At 37.4% G+C, this 18,569-nt stretch overlaps 1 protein-coding gene across 1 annotated transcript in view; it reads left to right on the plus strand.

The window, feature by feature from the left end:
• Positions 1 to 18,569, plus strand: part of LOC102850668 (general transcription factor IIE subunit 2-like) — a 128,647-nt gene that overhangs the window by 45,586 nt on the left and 64,492 nt on the right. The window lies entirely within an intron of this gene.

Below are 18,569 nucleotides of genomic sequence, written 5' to 3' on the forward strand. Positions count from 1 at the left end.
CAGTAATCGATGTGATAATAGTTGATATCTTTTAAATGACAGAGGCAGTCCTGTGTGCTCACTAGATCATCCCAAGAAGTTTAGATTAAAGCTACTTGGTCAACTGACTGGAAGAGATCCATATTTGTTCCCATTCTGAAGAAAGGTGATCAAACAAAATGTGGAAATTATCGAATAATATCATATGCAAGCAAAATACTGCTAAAGATCATTAAAAATCAGCTAGATGGGTACATTGAGAGAGAATTGCCAGAAGTTCAGCTGAATTTAGAAGAGGCTATGGCTATTGCTAATGTCAGATGGATCCTGGGTGAAAGCAGATAATATCAGAAGAATGTCTATTTATGATTTATTGACTGTGCCAAAGCCAAAGTATTTGACTGAGTGGATTATAACAAATTATGGCTAACATTGAGAAGAGTGGAAATCCCAGAACACTTAATTGTGTTTATTTGGAACCTATGACTAGACCAAGAAACTTTTGGGGGAACAGAGCAAGAAAAGTGTACATCAGGGTTGTATCCTTTTTCCATACCTATTTACTCAGTATGCTGAACAAATTATTTGAGAAGCTGGACTCTGAAGAAAAATGTGGCATCAGGATTGGAGGAAGATTTATCAATAAACTTAAGTATGCAGATGACAGAACTTTGCTTGCTAAAAATGAGGAGGACTTGAAACACTTGCTGCAGAAGGAACAAGTACTGAAATGTTCAATATAAATTGCATCTCAACATCAATAAAACAAAAATTCTTATCACTGGATCAATAGGCAACATCATGATAGGTGGAGAAAAGATTCAAACTGTCAATGACTTTTTTTTACTTGCATCCACAATCAGTACATTTGGCACCAGGAGTCAGGAGACTAGAAGACATATTACACTGGGAAATCTGCAGTCCCGGACCTCTAAAAATTACTAAGGAGTAATGATACCAGTTTGAAGAGTAAGTTATGTCTGATTTAGCAATCAATTGCTGTGCATCTGAGAGCTGGACAGTGACTTAAGAATAACAAGAAAGTTTGATACCTTTGAACTGTGGTGTTGGAGAAAAGTACTGAAGATCCATGGACTACTAAAGAACAAAAAGATACATCTTGGAGAGTGCAGCCAGAGTGCTGCTTGGAGGCAAGCATAGTGGTTTCATCTTGCATATTTTGGGCATGTTGTTAGGAGAAATTTTTCCTTGGAGAGTGACATCATGCTTGGAAACATGGGGGGACGGAGAAGGAGAGGAAGACCCTCAACTAGGTGGCTCGACATAGTGATTATAACATTGAACTTGAATGTTAGATATTGTGAGGTTGGCACAGGGTAGAACAAGGTTCAGATCTGTTGTTTATAGGCTCTTTGGGAGTCATACTTAACACTTAACAGCAACAACTTAGGTATATTTAAAATATATTCAAGTACACAATTTAAACCACTATTTCATTTAGTGAGAGTATATCATAGACAATAGGTATTGTTATCTTTTGATTGGGCCATACTGATGACAAAACCCATGAGAAGATGCCATTAGTTTTCAGGAGGAAACTCCTTGTTTAAGCAGATCCTTTATGATGGCTTCTCTGTAACTTAGTGGAGAAAATGAGAGTTAATTGGGAAATTTAGAAAATGTAGAAAACTCAAAAGAGAATTTTTTTAAATTGCTTTTTTAAATTTTATTATTATGTGTGTGTGTGTGTGTGTGTGTACTGTCAAATTGGATCTGACTGATACAGGAGGAAATTGCCCCTCCTTTTCTGGCAGAGCATCGGTGGATTCGAACCAAATATCTCTGGCATTGCAGTGCAGCTTCTTGCCCCACTAGGTTACCAGAGCTCCCCTAAGAGTTAGAATTTTATGTTTAGTAGAAATCTATTATGTTTTCAACATTTAGTTTTGATGATAAGGAATTATGGCTTTACACAAGCTTTAAATCTTAAATCAGAGATACAGTGCTGTCACACTTCATTTAAGTGATTACTTCATTTATAACTAAGATGGATAATTTATCTGAAATTAATATCTTCCTTTAAAAAAACTCTTACTGCCACTTAATCTACTACTTACGTCTTTTAAGAAGACTCAAAGAAATGTATTTGTTGTTATTTTAAGTTTCAGCTATATTTCTTAAAATATTTATTAAGGTTTCAACTATGCTGACATAGTCTGTGTGAGATTTGGTGTGTAGTTGTGTCAGATTTTTGTATTTTGTAATTGATTTCTAGTAGAAATTTTATTTGTACTGCATTTCCATTATAAAAAATTACATGTTGACATTTGTGTATTCACCATTCATTCATGTCAGCTCCCCATTCCTCCATGTGGTATACACAGTTATTCAAGGATAATGTTTTTGTTGCTCTTAAAGTACAGTCTTATCTAGGTGACTCTTAACAGTTTTGTTCATTTGATGGTGGAATTTGAAATTTGTTACTCATGTGTCCCATAAAACTTTTACAAAAATTTTATTTAATAAAACTTTGTCATCTTTTACATATTAAAATTGTAGCTACAGAATTTTAGCAAATATTTAAATAGTTACAAAGGTAACTAGCATATTTCTGTCATATTAAATAATACATCAATAGAATACATCACTGTTTAATATATCAAATGGAATCAAAGTACCATTCATTATTTTAAAGCATAAAAACTTTTTTCTGCAATGAGGTGTTTGAATTGTTCCTCCCCCTGCTCCATTTGAGCTTCTGTCTCTGTTCTATTACTCTCACTTACTTTTATCTAGACATGTATTTTGGTGTTGATATGTCTGAAAACAGGAAAAATTGTTTTTTCACAGGTCACAAATCCAAAATAAAGGTATTACTGGTACCATCCCTTCTCTGGTAGCATACTTTGTAGGGAGCAGTGCTGCTAACCCAGAGGCCACACTTCTCTGGCAGTTTGACTCTACTCCATGAAAAAAAGATGGACAATCCCCTTTGCGATTTAAGCTATAGAAACCTAATGGAAGATCAGCTATAAGTCATTTCTGACTTTATAGCAATGAAGTGCTCACTCTGAAGTTTTTAGGGTTGAAAACTTACTTGGTTCTTCTAGCTTCCATTGCTTGAAATTCTTGATATTACGTGGCCAGATGTACACATATTTATACCTAAAAATATTTGTCATATATTCAAACTTTTCTACCATATCAATGTGCGTATAAATGGAAATTTGTCTTAAGTATTATGGGCATGCTGTCAGGGAAAAAAGGCATCATGCTTAGTAAAGTAAAGGATAGTGAAAGAGGAAGATCCTCATAGATGGAGTGACACCATGACTTGAGTAGTGGGCTTAAATATGGTGGAGAGATTGTGGGGATGGTACAAGATAGGGCAAGTATTCTATCTATTGTTCAGAGTCCCTATGAGTTGTCGTGGATTCTCAAGGTTAAGAGCTATCTTAACACTGATGGAAGGAATACACAGAGTCACTGTACCAAAAAGAATTGGCTGGCACAGAAGAATTTTATGAAACAGCATATACCCAAGAGGCAATGGTGATGAAGAAGGAAGCTCAAGCTGCTCTGAGGAAATTGGCAAAAAACAAGGCCCCAGGAATTGACAACATACTTGTTGACATATTTCAACAAACAGATTCTACTGTGGATGCACTCATGTTGTGCCAAGAAATCTGGAGACCAGCTCATTGGAAGAGATCTATATTTATTCCCATTCCCAAAAAAAGGGTGATCTGACAGAGTGTGCAAGTTATCAAACAGTATCATGACTATCACATGCAAGCAAGATCCTATTAAAGATAATCCAAAAATGGCTCAGTCAGTCAGCAGAGAACTGCCACATGTGCAGAGCCATGTCACTAGGGCCATTATAGTCAGTATTAGATGGATCTTAGCTTAAAGTGGAGAGTATCAGAGGAATGTTTGTCTGTCTTTCATTGACAATGCAAAGGCATTTGACTGTGTGAATCACAACAAATTGTGGCTAACCTTGAGAAGAATGAAAATCCTCTAACACCTGATTATATTCATGCAAAACCTATATTTGAACCAGGAGGCAGTCATCAGAACAGAGCAAGGAAGCACTGCATGCTTCAAAATCAGAAAAAGTGTATGCCAGGGATACATACTATCTCCACAGCTTTGCAATATATGTGTGGAATAGATCATCCAGGAGGCTGGACTTTATGAGGAGTTATGTGGCAATAGATTTGGAGGAAGACTCACCACCAACCTATGTTATGCAGATGACCAAACCTTGTTTGTTCAAACGGAAGAGGACTTGAGGGATTTGCTGCAGAGGATCAAGGACTGCAAACTTCTATATGATTTGAAGCTAACATCAAGAAAACAGATTTTCACCACTGGGCCACTTGGCAGCATCATGATAGATGGAGAAGAGACTGAGATTGTTAACAGCTTCAGCTTGCTTGTCTCCACAATCAGTAGTCTTGGTACCAGCAGCCAGGAAATCAGATGATGCTAAAAAGCAACCAGTGTAAGTATAGAGACTAATGTATATCTGATCCAAGCCATGATCTTTGCAATTACTTGCTATGCATCAGAGAGTTAGACAGTGACTCATATGATAAAAGAAGAATCGATGTCATTGAGTTATGGTGCTGGAGAAGAGTATTGAACATACCATTGATCACTAAGAGAACAAACAGGTTTATCCTTCAGATAGTGAAACCAGGCTGCTTCTTAGATGCAAGGATTTTAAAATCCATTTTACATACTCTGGGCCTGTTGCCAGGAGGGACCAGTCCCTGGAGAAGGTCATCATGCTTAGAAGAGTGGAGGGACTGTGTAAGAGAGGAAGACTCTGGATAAGATGGATTGACACTGTTATTGGGCTAAGGGGGTAGGTGTGTCTGAAACAGTGAAATTGGCTCAAGACAGAGCAAGGTTCAGAGCTATTATACATAGGGTCGCTCTGAGTTGCAAATGACTTGATGGCACATAACAACAAGAACAACTGCAGAGAAGTCTGTCCTGGAGAGGGTGAAGCCAGTTTGCTTCTTGGAGGAAAAGATTTTTTTTTCCCCCTTGGGAAAATGTATTGTCAAGGACAACTCCAGAGTGGGTAAGAGAAATGATGTCAGTTTAAAGATGAAGATGTACCTGATTCATGTCATGGTCTATTCAGTTAGATGTTACGCATTTGAAAGCTGGACAGTGAGTAAGGATGACAGAAGAAGAATCTATAACTTTGAGTTGTGGTTTTGAAAAAAGAACACTGAATATACCATTGGCTTGGAGAAACTGCAACCATAGTGTCCCTTAGAGATAAAGATGGCGGAAATAATCGCATATGCTTTGGGCTTCTTATTATGAGGAGCTAGTCCTTTGGAAAAAACCATCATGCCCCTTCTGTCATGGCAGCCATATAAGTACAAGTCTCAACCATGGCTGTGCGCTGCCCTCAACAAGGGCCACAAAGTAACCAAGAATGTGAGCAAGCTGAGACACAGCTGCCTCCATGGGTGCCTCACCAAGCATGCACTAAGTTCGTGCGAGACATGATTCGGGAGGTGTATGGCTTTGCACCCTGTGAGTGTTGCACCATGGAGTTGCTCAAAGTCTCCAAAGACAAGTGAGCCCTCAGGTTCATCAAGAAAAGAGTAGGGGGACACATCCATGCAATGTGCTGCCTGCCATGAGGAACATGGTTGCCAAGAAGGACTGAGTGTGCCCCAATGTCCCCCAAAGCCCTCACCCATCTGATGTAATAAAATGTAATAATAAATAACCCCCACCCCCCAAAACACCAAAACATTATGCTTGGGAAAATGGTCAGTAAAAAAGTTTTGTGTTGTGGATACTATTGACAGGGACAGTTACCCTTTGTGAAATTGATTGTCACATATGGCCATCCCTTTGTGGCCATTGTTCTTTTTACAAGAAGGCAAAGATTTTGAAGCTGCATCTGAGATACTTTAGGCATATTGTAAGGAGGGACCAGTCCCAGTCCACGGAGAAGGACATCATGCTTAGAAGGATGGAGGGACAACTCAAGAAAGGAAGACCCAGGATGAGATAGATTGACACAGTAACTAGGATAATGGGAGTAGGTGTGTCGGAGACAGTGAGACTGGCTTAGGATAGAACAGGATTCAGAGCTGTGGTGCATAGGGTCGTGATGAGTTGCAGTCAGCTTGACAGCACGTAACAGCAACTACAAAGATGGTGAAGCTTCATCTCACATAATTTAGATATATTGTTAGGAGAGACTGTTCCTTGAAAAGGGGTTTCATACTTGGAAAGGTGGAAGATCAACAAAGGAGAGAAAGATGCTCAGTGAGATGTCTAGCACTCAAATACGTTGAGGATGATAAGGATGAAGCAGAGTAGGACAGGGTTCATATTTGTTCTTTAAAGGGTTGCTATGAGTTGTACTCAACTCCGCAGCACTGAACAATTAAAACAGATTGTTATTAATTGCCTATCGTCCCTCCACCCCCAACTTTAAGGCCTATTTTCTGGTTTTGGTTATCATTACAATTTTTAGTATGCTGTAGATCAGACCATACATGCATATATTAAAATTTTTATTAAATTTTACTGTCTCTGTAATAAGTATTCAACAGAAATCCATCTTTCAGTGAAACAATTGTAGCTATTTCCTGTCTTCCCCCAAAGTTTCTTGTATGTGAGAATGGATATTACTTATTGATAGAGTAAAATGGGACTTGGCATCTATGCTGTTCTTATTTTTAGATGGTGTAGGTATAAGTGCTGAGAAATAAATGTTCATACAAATCAATTGATTCTAATGGAAGTTTTCGTAAGTTTATTATAGTAAAATCTTTAGCTGATATGCCCAAAATCACTTAATGTTTTATTTTCAAGCGCCAGTTGACAGGTCCGTCTTTAGTTTTATTGAAAGCAGAGAAGATAGCCCTTTAACTTGCCTTTAATTATTTACTCTCTGGAAATTACATAAAAAAGATTTTACCAAGATATTGGGATGGGAGTGTCAGAGACAGTGCGATTGGCACAGGACAGAGCAGAGTTTAGAGCTGTTGTACATAGGGTCACTATGAGTCGCAAGCGACTCAACGGCACATAACAACAACAACAACAACAACATAGAACTTTAATGTCATTGCTATTGAATTGGAACCAACTCATAACTGACCCTCCATTGGGTTTCTGAGACTGTAAATCCCATGAGATGTCTCCTTTGTAGCTGCTGGTGGATTCAAACTACCAGAGTTCCCCAAGACATAGCATATATGTAATAAGTAGGCAAATTTAATCATCTTTCCCTCCATAGCACTTCTAGTACAGTTAAGAAACTAAAATTATTAGTAATTTTTATATAGTGAATTTTTTTGTAAAATGCTTTTTAATCTTATGTATTTTTTTGAAAACCTACAGACTAAAGTTTAAGTTTTTTAATTTTAGTTTGGCCTATTACCTGCTTTAACAAAGCAGATAATCACCATGAAACTAATCAGCCGTATAAAACTCATTTTTTATCATATCATTTGCATTTAAATTAAAATTTGAAATATAAAAGCTCCTGAGGAACAAGTTATAGAATGCATATTATAAAGAATTAACATTATTTTTATAATATTGTAAGACGTTTATTTATTGTCATGTTGCATTAAATATTTTAAGTAATACCATTTTTATAAATCGAGGGATATGATAAAAGTTATGTTACTTTTTAAAAAAATATGTGTGGTTATATATTCTAATTAGCTTTTAGGTCAAGTTATAAGGAAATTATTCAGAGGCAATTCATACAGCTTTATTTGCAGTTACTTCATGAAAGAAAAAAATACTGTTAAAACTAATTAGTCTTAAATATTCTTTTTCTTAATAAAAAGAAAATACTCAACAATTTAAAAAGATGTAATAAAAATTGACTGATATTTTAAAAATTTCATAATATGTTCAATAAAATAAATTTTTTCTACCATACTGAATAATTCCCATTGCTGTACAGGGGTAACTCGTGGTTGCTGTGATGCTGATGTGCCAAATGTGATAATGGCAGACAGTGTTTGCTGGAGCTTCCCTATTAAAACAAGCCTGGAAGCAAGAGTGGCATCCACTTCTGAAATGGCTTGCCTCTGGAAACTCTGTGAACAGTGCTCAGGCCTTTCGTTATAGGGTCGCTATGAGTTGTCTATGACCTGAGAGCACCTTACAACAACAACAATATAAAATATTTCATACTTAATCACTATCTGTTTAAACTATATTAACATAATTTAAACAGATTGGTTACCATGAAAAATAGTTGTTACATTTGAAAGAATCTGTTTTTTTATGTTTTAAAAAAATGTATTGGTTTGCAAATAATTATTCATATATTTCATACTAGTACTTTATGTTTTATACAGTCATTCATATATGTTGTGTTTCATTCATATACATTGTGGACATTTAAAAAAATTGTATTGACTTACTTACAAAGTTCATACACATTGTGTTACAAACTATCCTTCATTCATATTGTGTTTCATACAATCATTCCCATTCATTTTGTTTTATAAAATTAGTCACCATTGAACCGTGCACACCATTACCCTGTCTTTCCAGATCGCCACCAGATCTTCCAATTTTATTTTCTTACGTACCAAACTTTGCGACCCTATGATTTTCCTCTGCCCATCCTTACTTTTCTGCTCCCTTACTTCCTCCCTTGGATCCTCATACACATTTTACTAGTTATATTTCTATTTCTGCAATAATCTTATGCAGTATTTGTCTTTATTAAACTGAGTTAGGTCACTCAGCATAATGCTGTCCAGTCTCTCCCATATTATGTGTGAAATTGTTGCTCCCAAGTGCTCCATAGTATTCCATTGTGTGAAAGTACTGCAAGTTTTCAATCCATTCAATTGTGGTTGGATATTTGGGCTGTTTACATTTTTTTTTGGTGTGATTGTGATTAATTCTGCTGTGAACATTGGTGTATGAATCTCTGTTTGTGTCTCAATTCTAATTTCCTTAGAGTATATTCCTAGCAGTGGAATAGCTGTGCCATAAGGAATTTCTATGTTCAGATTTTTAAGAAAACACCAAACTGCCTTCCAGAGTGGTTGAACCAATTTGTAATCCCACCAACAGTCTATGAGAGCTCCAATTTTTCCATATCCTCTCCAACATTTATTGATTGTTGTCCTGTTAAACTTTGCCACTGATTGTGGGATGAGATGGTATCTCATTGTGTTTTGATTTGCATCTCTCTTCTTACCAGTGATTTGGAGCATTTCTTTTTGTGCTTGTTTGCCATCTGGATGTCTTCTGTGAAAAGTGAAAGAAGTAATTTTTCTTAACTGACAGCACTTTAGCTCTTTAAATTTTTTTATAAGGCTACTTTTCATGAATGAATTTTGAAAACTGTGTATATTAAGTGTTTGTTGTTGTTGTTAGCTGCCTTCAAACTGACTGCAATTCATACTGACACTGTGAACAACAGATTGAACATTGTCCCATCTGTTAAATCCTCACAATCTCTGATATTCTCACAATGATTTTTGCAGCCGCTTTGTCAGTCCGTTTCATTGAGAGGCTTCCCTTTTTTTCTGACCTACTTTACCAAGCATAGTGTTCTTCTCCAGGAACAAGGTTTGTGTTTTTTTTTTGTTGTCTTGGTTTTTTTTTTTAAAGGTAAAAAGTAACAATTAATTTATTAGAAGAGGTACATCCCTTAAGCAACAGGCCCATCCTCCCCAGAAAGAAAGTCATGGAGGAGGACTGAGGTGAAGTCCTCATCTTATGATGGCTTCCTCATCTGGGCATACATTGGAGCTGAAGTCTAGACCAATGAGATAATGTCATGAATAATTCAAAGTTTGATGGGCAGTTCTTATTCCAGTTCACTGCCTTTGACATCATTTATGTGACTAAAACACTAATTCCATGTGTGTCAGTATCTGTTTCCTGATTCTGATGGCTCATGTAATTAACTACTGCCTCCTATATCTTGTTGGTTCTAATCCTAACATTTCCCTGAAGAGATTGAGCCTGTAGAATCTTTCAGAAGTTGTCCTGCCTACAGGGCCTCCAGTCTCTTCTCTGTCCCTACTTCTATGGGTCTATAAATGTTCTGGCTGCTGTGTCAAGTGGGTTGAAAGGCTTTGAGTTAGGAGGCAGGGTTTTATAAGATTATATCCTTGTGGAGCCATCTGCTTAAAGTGGAATGCAGCCTAGAAGACACAAATTTCATCAATAGATTAAAAGCAGTCAAATTGTTGACTGACTCTATTAAGATGATCAACCATGAGGTCCAACCCTGGATTTGTGATGAAGACTCTTAAGAATAGAACAGGTGCCGACAGATTTGAGAAGTTTAGTCTGTTAGAGATGGTGAAATCAAAGCTCTACAGTCATTAACTGAAAACGGTAGCAGTGAAGAGAGTTGTACCATTAAAATAGTAGTATAACGATTATTAAAAGTAGATCATGGTATAGGGTAAGAGTGTTGTTACTTATCTGGGTTGTCTTGAGAGTGGACTTTCCTTCTTGGTAGTTTATATAAGATCTATTCTTTGTGAACTTAGTTGGTTAGCATTCTTTTTGACAGCCAGATAAGGGCTGTGTCTTTTGGTAGGCCAATCTTCTGTACCGATTATGAGACATAAGGTTTTGGACAAGTGAGTGGCTCCTATATTAATAAAAATAAGCATTTTTACTGGCCATCACTGGAGTGTCATCCCCTGTGAGTTTTTTGGTGTGCAATATCAGTGGATGAAGTGGTAGCTGCTACAGGAGATCACAGTGATTACATCTAGGACACACCTTTATGGGAGGCCTTTGCTGGTACATCTGAGCTGTCCTATCTGGGCATTCATAATGCTTTGGCTTCTGCAGTAGAAACACTTGCTTTTGGACTTTTGGGGGTGACCTGATGGGGCAGCTTTCCTGAATGTCTTGTCTAGCCAAGGCTAGGAGCTTGATTTTTAAAGGTCCCTTCCTGATACTTTTATGTCTCTGTTATTAAAGACAATGGTTGAGACCTCCAAAAGGTTGCTCCACTTTGGCTTGAAATCGTAATGTTGCCTTTTGTAGCTTCAGGCAATTATTTAGAGCAAAGTTAGTAATAAAAATGAATCACAGTAGTGCCTTTATTGGAGTTTAAGTTAAGATGTGCCTTTATTGGAGTTCACTTTAAAATGTGCCTGTCTTTGGATACTGATTTGTTTCAGTAATCTTATTTCTAAATACAGCTGGGCTTTCTTTCTCTTTAATTTCTTTGGCTACCTTAGTTAAGTGACAGATTTAACCTGAGTGGCTTTCATTCTTCCAATTAAACAATTAGGATCACATGGTTTCTTAGAGTTTCTTTTAAGTGGCCTGCGGATAGTCCTGGAGCAAACCTTGGGAGATGATTACAGCATCCCTTGAGGCAGATTAGGTTGCAAGATTGATAGGTGATTTTTATGTCTGCTTTGGTCTTTAAGTATGATTTTACTTGTTGGTAGTGCAGTGATGAGACATGACAACTTTAAGTCTTTCCATGTTAGTCCAGACACCTAGGTGGAGTGTTCAAATACCTCAATGGATTTAGACAGATCTGCTAAGGAGCTCACTAGTTTGCCTCAGAGGTTTTCAGGTTTCTTAATGAAAAAGGTATTTGTGTTCTCACAAGTTACTCTTCTGATTTTGCCACTCCCAATTAGATGTTTGTGTCTCCTTTGATGATGGTGGAAAAGCCATCCCCTTGAATTCTCCTAGGTTTCGATACCAAATATCTTACTGTGAAGTCAATGCCCTTGTCCATTCCCCTCGACCAGGTAAAGAATTGAACAAGGCAGGAGAGATTGGAGGAGGGGTTGGTGCCCAAGCTACAAAGGTAACCCAGTGAACAGCAGTTTTGGGAGAGCAGACTTTAAAACACAGAGTACTAGAGTTTAGGCTGAGGCCTTTGCTAGATAGAGCACGTGGCTGGGAAGAAAGATGAAGAAGCAGAAGTCAAGGTAAGAATTAAAGATATTTGTTAGAAGTCTGTCCCTAAAGGGGTGGGCTCATCTTCCCCTGAAAGATAGTAGTGGAGTAAGGCCAGGAACTAATCCCTCTTGATGTTTCTAGTGAATTAGTTGTTGGTTTTCCAAGATTCTATTATGTGATCTCCCACATTATTTCTATCATTAAGACTGGTTTGTGTTTTTGTTTTTTTTTTAGCTATTGACTCTTCTTTGTTTCCAAACTTCTTGTTATAATCACATGTAATTAGCCATGCTGCTTGGTTGAATCTTTAATCCATTTCAGGTGGAGAAGTTTTAAATTCTTCTGTTTTTTCATTTTTTGATTAGTAGTTAGTATATACATATGAATGAATAATAGTTATATTAACTCTTCTTTCTTCTAGATGTATAGATATTATCCTATTATTGACAGTTGTATTTCAGAATTGATTTTGAATTTTTTATTTTAGATGATGAATGTGATGCTATTTCTTTTCAGTTTATTACTACTGGCATAGCAGATTATATGATTGTTTGATTGAACCTGGTCAGTATAAGACTATTGCAATTTACCGATTCCTAGGAGATTCCTGTCTTTAGGTATTCCTTTTCATTTCTGGTAGTTTCTAATTTTCCTTGGTTCATATGGTGTACATTCCACATTCTGATATTTAATGGATGTTTATAGAGGATCTTCTTATTCTGAGTTCAGATCTTCTCATTTTGAGTTGCATTTCATCAGATGAAAGTTTTGAACGCTTTAATCCATCTCCATCATTAAGGTCAGTACTACTTTGAGGAGTGAACTCTTTCCTAGTATTTTAACTGTCTTCTAACCGGAGGGATTCATCTTCCAGCATTGTGTCAGACAGTGTTGTTAACTTGCTATCAGTAAAGTTTTCACAGGCCAGTTCTCCCCAAGCAGGTCTCTAGGTCTTTTTTCCTACTCTGGAAATTCTGTTGAAACATGCTCATAATCAGTGGCCCTGCTAGTATTTGAGATACCAATGCACTGGCTTCCAGAATCACAGCAATATGAAAGCCATTGCAGTACTACAAACTGACAGAGAGATAGAAATTGTTGATATTAAACCCATAGCCACTGGGTAGATTATGAATTTCAGTGTCTTTGTTGGATAGAGCAGTGCCCTATAGGGTTTCCAAGGCTCTGAATTTTTGCCTTGGCCTTGTTATTAATAGATGTCAGTCCTTGAAAAAAGTCATATCTCAAGGAAGATTCTCAATGAGATGGATTCAGACAGTGATTGCAAATATAGAATCGAACATGGTAGTGATTCAGAGGACAGCATAGTGTAAAAAGAGCAAAGACCACGTGGGAATAGCTATATCTGACCTGTAGTTTTCAATATGGGTTGAAGTGTAAAACATCAGGAAGACAAAGATTCTCACCACTGGGCCAATTGGCAGCACCTTGATAAATGGAGAAGAGATTGAGGTTGTTAATAGTTACAGCTTGCTCTGCTCCATAATCAACACACTTAACACCAGCAGTCAGGAAATCAAAAGACAAATTGTCCTGGGAAAATCTGCTGTCAGGGACCTCTCCAGAGTACTGAAAAGCAGCAATGTCAGTCTAGATACTAAGGTGTGGCTAATCCAGTCCATGGTCTTTGCAATTACCTGCCATGCATCAGAGGGCTGGACAGTGACTAAGTATGACAAAAGAATAGATGCCTTCAACTTGTGGTGCTGGAGAAGAGTCTTGAACATACCATGGACTGCCAAGAAAACAAATAGATCTGTCTTGGAGAGAGGGTCAAACTAAGTCTCTCCATGGAGGCTAAGATTTTGAAGCTTTATCTCACATACTTTGGGCACGTGGCCAGGAGAGACTTGTCCTTGGAGAAGGCCATCATACTTGGAAGGGTGGAGGTACAGTGCAGGAGAGGAAGACCCCAGATGAGATGACAGTAAGGCAGTGAAGGTTGGTGTATTGGAATTAGTGAGACTGGCTCAGGACAGAACAGGGTTCAGAGCTGCTGTACATAGGGGTCGCTGTACATCATAGGCACATAACAGCAACGATGACTGTTACTGTCACCAGCATCCACAACACAAAGTCAATTCCCATAAAGTCAACTTGTGTCCCCTACTCCTGCACTTCCTCCTGCAGATCCCAACACTGAAATCCCTTGAAAATAGCTCACAGGCCATTTAGAACCATATTAAGGAAGTCAGAGGGCTGCAATTCAGATTAGCAGCAACCTACAGTCAGTCAGGAAAACTTCCAAAATGTGCTTGCAGACTTTAGGCCAGTATGACATAGCTCTCAGTCTTGCGGGTTATGGCATTCCCCACCAGTCTCCCAGCAAACTTGAACAAAGGCTTTTAGCCGTGGTTCCATGGGATGTCAGTCCAAGGTCAGCTCCATCTCATATTGGGTCTCTGGTTCTCTGCTTTGGCTGTTGCTGCTTCTGCTCGTCTGTAGGTCTGGCTGATGCAAGAGTCTCTGGCCCTGGAGGGCACATACTGCATGCTTCTTTCTTCTTTGCTGGTGGTGAGATTCTCAAAATCTGCCCCTGAATCTGCTCAATTTAGTGGCAACATTAGCCAGTCCCCTTGTGGATAGTCAGCCAACATGCCCTATTCATATATTCCCACTCATCTTCAAGGCAAAATCAAAGTCAGTGGCTAAGGATGCCATTTTGAACAATAAGCCCTTAACATCACACACAGAAGAGGGAAAGTTTCTATCTGTTGCTTATATGGCAACTGTGAATTGTAGTCAACATGTTGGCACCTAACTACTACAGTAGATGCAGAGTACCACATCTTTCTCCTGCAGAACAACTAGTTAGGTGTAAACGGCTGACTTTCAGTTAGCACCTGAGTACTTTAACCATTGTGCCACCAGCGCTGTGGCTGTAATAAACCAACAGTGATTACCAATACTTTGAGAAGGGAATGTTATTTTTTTTACTATGACAAGTTTATTGCTGACTTTTATTTTTGTAGTTCCTGTTTTCTACATCAAATCCACCAGCTGCTCTGAGGGAGAAAAGATGGGCAATGTCCTTTCATGCAGTTTATTGCCTCTGAAAACCCTCTGGAGGGTCAGGTGTGAGTTGATTCTGAGTAACCAGCAATGAGTGAGTGAGTGAGTTTATTCCCCAGAAGGGGCATAAAGTGAGATGCTAGTCACTAGATTTAACTTTTTCTCTTTTAAATGTGTCCATTTTTACCCTCAGCCTATCACTGTGTAGCTATCACAATTATCTTTACTAAGATGCTAAAAAGGATTGGTGTCTGGCAAGAATAGTTTTAGTACTGAAAGTGATCTTCTAGCCTACTTTTTAGAAACAAATGGACACAAAAATTCAGGTAAGTATACTTGTGCTTAGTAATCTATCTTGTTACTAACCAGCTTCCTTGCATTATCTTTGAAAAATACAAAGTATACGTAGTTAATACAAAGTATACGTAGTAAATTTCTGTCAGCTGGTTTAAACCAGAATAATATTTCATTTTTGTAAGGATAAGTGGGATAGATTTAGATTTAAATTAAGTCTTAAATTTCCATTACTTAGAACATGAAAATTTATTGACAGTGTTGAGGAAATCTAACACAAAACCCTAAGACAAAGTAATATGAATAAAAACACAGTCATGAACATTTAATAATTAAAACAAAAATTATATTGGTTTCTTAAGGCATAAAAATTACATTGTTTTTGAAACTAGTAATAAATAGTGCAGTTTGCCTCTTTAAGGTTAGCACAGACTTTATTTTCCATTAAGAGATAATTTCCTCGTCGTTCTTGGCATTGATGGAACAAAGAAAAATCTTGTGCACACATATAAGAAGTTGAAAACTGTTGGTAATTTGTTCATTGGTTTAGATTGTTTTAATGAATACTAATGTGTTCTTTCTTGGAAACCTTGAACTTGTATATGGCTTGTTGTTGTGTGCCATCAAGTATAGGTAGGTTAATAAATCTCATCTTGAGCACAGAATTATTAGACTGCCATTTACCAAGTTCTGTTTTCCTCCCTATTTCATTTTCAGTTGAGTATTCAAAGGAATTTCTGGCTCTTTTTATGGTGTTAGGGAGTTGGAACTGACCTTCCATTAGGTTTTCAGAGGCTGTAAATCATAGGGGAGGAGACTGCCCATCTTTCTGTCATAGAGCAGCTGGTAAATTTTTTTTTTTGAGTTGGTAGTGCAACTCCACACCCACTAGGCCACAAGAGCACCCATATTCAAAGGAAGAGAAATTACTGTTTAATTTTGGCTTTTGGTGCTTGTGTGAAAATTACTGATATCCTTGCTCTCAAGTCCTGTGAGCATTACAAGATTTTCTTTTGCTGCATAATTTTTCCAAAGTTTATCCTTTGAAATCTAATTCTTAACACTTAAAATCAAAGCATGTTTCCCCTGTAGGGCCTTGTAGAAACTTATCTTGTTCATGTAAGTAAAAAAACCCAGCAGCAGTAAGTCTCCTAAGCAAGCCAGATTTGCAGTTATCCTTCGTTTTCAAAGCACTTGTGAAGTATGGTCTGCTATTTTCTCAAAGTGTTTCTGTAATTCACTTTTCAGCTTTAAATGTTCAATTGAGAACTCCTTTGCTGAGCTACTGGATTTTTGTACATAAATAGGAGACTTATGTTTCAAATGATCTGGAGGGGTTTTTTATTGAAGCAAGTAATTTTTTGTAGTATCATTTAAAACACTTCCTTTCCAAAGGTTTTTGATACTAGAAAATCTTCAACAAGATGTATTGACACAATGACTGTCACAGTGGGCTGAAGTGTATTAGTGATGTTGAGGATGGCACAGGATAGGGCAAGGTTCATATCCATTGTTCAGAGGGTCTCTGTGAGATGTAGTTGACTGAATAGTACATAACAACAGCCCCTCTGAGGAAAGTAATGTCTGGCAACATCTTGATCCCTCCCTCCCCTCCCCTTTAAAAAAACAAAAAAGCATTTCACTGTTTGATTGAGTCAGTCATTAATAGGCTGTGCCGCTCAAGATGTCAACAATTCTTCCAAGACACAGATTTTTTTAAACCCCCTAGAAAAGAAAATAGAGAAAACCTCATTGCTGTTGAATAACTTCTAGATGATAGTGACACTACTAGCTAGAGTACAGCCATTCATTGTGTGGGGTTTCCAAAGCTGTAAATTGTTATGGAAGCAGACTGCCATAACTTTCTCCTGATGAGTGACTGGTGTGTTCTGCCAATCTTTCTGTTAGTAGTTGAGCATTTAACAACTGTGCCACCAGGCCTTCTAGAGAAGTTACCACGCGAATTATAGTCTCTCTTTTCCTTGTTTTTAGCAGTTTTATGCAACAGAAAGGTTTTTACTTAAAACAATTTTACATTATTTATAAATTTGACAAATGTTACTTCATAGTGATTATTGGTAAAATCTTTTTACTTGTCAATTTAGGTAGAGAAGCTTCCTAAATAAAACCCCTTCTCATCGAACATGGCATGTCATCAGTTTGTGGGCATGTGCTGTTCAAGTGCAGAACCTTTACATTTTCTCATAATGTACCTGTGTGCCAGCATGTTAAAATTTTAGATGCTGACATTAGGTTCCCACTGAGTCCTTCTCCCAGCCTTTGTTGGAAAATAAGCTCTATTAGTTAATAGCCTTCTTTTAAACAAAAACTTTACAGGTGGATATGAGACCTCATTATCTGGTTAGTACTTTGATTTGTCACAGTGGCTGGATTTCTAGTTAAATGCCTTTTCAGTTTTGCTAGAGCCATTTTAAGTTTGCTACAGATGGCATATGATGGAATAGATCGGTTAGATTGTAAGCCTTTAAAAATGCATTGATTAATAAACTACTTAGTGCAGATGAAAAGAATGGAAAAAAGAAAGAAAATGTTCACTGATAAGTAGTTGTCATTGTACTGGTAAAGTCCCTTTCCCCTCCTCTTTTTTTTGTTGTTGTTAAATCTCATTGCATTAGTACAATGAATTGATTTGAGAAAGTCTATTTCTTTATTATTTATCTTATTAGAATTATATATGGTTAGAATTTTTTTTTTTATCTCAAAATTATTTTTCACCAACCACTATGGAAGGCAGTATGGCACTTTCTCAAAAAGTTGCAAATAGAAATACCATTTGATCCGGCAGTTCCACTACTGGGAATATACCCCAAAGAAACCATTACTGCCACCCAAGTAGATATATGCAAACCCATGTTTATCGTGGCTTTGTTCACAGTAGCAAAGAATTGGAAACAACCTTAGTGCCCATCAACAAACGAATGGATAAAGAAGCTCTGGTATATTCACACAATGGAATACTACACTGCATTGAAAAACAAGGAATTAATGAAATATTATTCAAAGTGGATGATCCTGGAGGACATTATGCTGAGTGAAGTGTCTCAGTCACAAAAGGAAAAATACTGCGTAGTGCCACAGTTGTAAAATGGGACTGACTTCGGGATTGTGGAAAACGTAAGAAAAGGGGATAAATAATGTGTACTGCATTGAAACAGATGAGGGTGAGAACTGTTTAAAAGAGGTATATGATTAGGTATTATTGTCATGACAGGAGTCTAGAACGAAAGCTGCATAGTGGAGTGGACTTGGGGGAAGGGATTGTATACCAATGAAAGAATTTTTCTTTTACTTTTCAAAGAGAAGAGTGAACTGACGGGGCTGGGTAGATAGGGAGAAAAGTGCAACAATGAATGAAT

Source organism: Elephantulus edwardii, unplaced genomic scaffold (assembly GCF_000299155.1).
Source record: "Elephantulus edwardii isolate Elephantulus edwardi_28Jun2011 unplaced genomic scaffold, EleEdw1.0 scaffold00031, whole genome shotgun sequence".
In the NCBI taxonomy this organism is placed as follows: domain Eukaryota; kingdom Metazoa; phylum Chordata; class Mammalia; order Macroscelidea; family Macroscelididae; genus Elephantulus; species Elephantulus edwardii.